A 2,046-nucleotide genomic window follows, 5' to 3' on the forward strand; every position below is an offset into this window, starting at 1 on the left:
TTGCCTGAGAAGCCCCACTCTGCACCTTATATGCAGTTTTGGTACATAAGGACCGCAGGTGCCCGTCAGGAAGGACACTATTTTTGTTCTGTTAAGGTGAACTCCCCCCAGGTATCCTGTAGCTGGACTCTGTGCCCTGTCTCCTTTGCTGTGTGCCTCAGGCTCTTCCCCAAGGCTCACAAACAAGAGATACGCAACATTCATGTTGCCTGAGGTAAATCCATCGCCGCTGCCCCGGTCCCTGAGCACACGGGAGCGTGGAAGCACTCCCTTATTCCCCTCAGTGCCCTCCTTCTGCCTGAGGGCGGGGGAGATCCTTCATTCCTTAAACTGAAACGGCCTAAGGGATGGTAGAGTATGATTCTTCCCCTCCTTCCTCCGCTCCCTTGTCTCTGTCGGGGCTCCTTTTACCAGAGTCGCACGCCGCGGGTTGCTCTGCGCTTTCAGGCCCGAGCACCGCGTCCGGCCCGCTCCCCAGCGCCTCCTCCTGTCAGCGAAGAAAATGGCGCCTGCCGCCGCTGCTCCCGCGCAACTCTCTTCGGGAACTCTCGCGAGAGCCCGATCCCCCCAAAAATCTCGCGAGTGCACCGCCCTCCCTCCCTCGTCTTCTCATGAAATCTCGCGAGAGCGTCGCCACCCCGCTCTCCAGGAACTCTCGCGTGAGCACCGCCCTCCCGCGTCTCCTCAGGAACTCTCGCGAGAACGGCACCTCCCGTTACTACAGGAAATGGCGGCCGCCAAAGCGGTTCCCGCGCGCGTCTTCTCGGGAACTCTCGCGAGAGCCCAGCGTAATGGCGGCGCCCTGTCAGTTTCCCGCCTCAGGAAGGCCCCTCTGTGGAACTTTTTTTTGGCGGCGGTGTCTCTGTCTGAAAATCGCCCTTTTCCTGAAAATCCCCCATTCCCGGGCTCTGTTACCTCAGGGAGCGCAGAAGCTGAGGTGACGCTGCCCTCCCCCCGCACACCACAGGCCCTCAGGAGGGAGATTCCCTTTCCCTTCCGTTGTGGGCCCAGAAAAGCGGTGTCCCCGCGGCCGCTCCGTTATCAGCGGCGCAGAGCGAAGGACGGGAACAATTCTCATCCTCTCCTCCCCAACACTGCACAGAGAATCTGGGGCCGCCCCCTCCCTGGGGCACCGCAGGTGGTTGACATCGGCCAACCCTCCGAATAATCGCGATTTATTGTTTTTAGCGAGGCCTCGAGGAACAACATTTCAACAGAGGCGGGACAAAAGCTGTGAAACGGAGCAGGGAGCCCTTCCCTGGGGGCTCCTCAATCTTCAGTTGTGGCTGCAGACGCCTGTTCCGTCCCTTCCCCACCCCGATGCATTACACTCCATTCCCTCCCCTATGCGCTGCACGGCGGCTTCCACCACCCCCATCTCCCCCCATGCACTGCGCCCCATTCCCTCCCCGTGCATTGCACCTCGGTTTTCCCCCCACATGCGCTACACCGTTTTCCCTCGTCCATTGCACCCCACGACCCTCTCCTCCGTCTGACACCCCCCGCTTTCCCCATCCGTCACACCCCGCCCCCCCATGCACTGCACCCCAATTCCACTCCCCACGCGCTGCACCCCGGTGCTTCCCCCCTCATTCCTCTCACCCTCCGCCCAGTCTCCTCCCATGCGCTGCACCCCGCTTTCCCCACGCACTCGCATCCCAGCTCCTCCCCGTGCACCGGACCCCGCTTTCCCCTCCGTTTGCACCGCGCTCCCCAGCGCGCGTTGCACCGCATTTCCCGCCCCCATTCCCCGCGCGCGGCCCCGCCCTTTCCCGCCTCGCCCCGCCCTCCCTTTCCCCGCCCCCCCGTGACGTCACGCCACGGGATGGGCGTGACCGATGTTTTCGTGTGGGCGTGGCTTAATCCCACGGTGGGCGTGGCTCGATCCCCGTGTGGGCGTGGCGCGGCGGCGCCGTGACGTCGCTGCAGCGCGGTGAGGTCAGTGCGGCGCCGCTGCCGGACCGCTGCCCCTCGGAGGCGCTCCCCCCGCCCCCCTCCTCCTCCTCCCCGACCGCTCCGCGACGCCTCCCGGGTCCCGGCGGCGGG

This window comes from Numida meleagris, unplaced genomic scaffold (genome assembly GCF_002078875.1).
Source record: "Numida meleagris isolate 19003 breed g44 Domestic line unplaced genomic scaffold, NumMel1.0 unplaced_Scaffold283, whole genome shotgun sequence".
Classification (NCBI taxonomy): Eukaryota; Metazoa; Chordata; class Aves; order Galliformes; family Numididae; genus Numida; species Numida meleagris.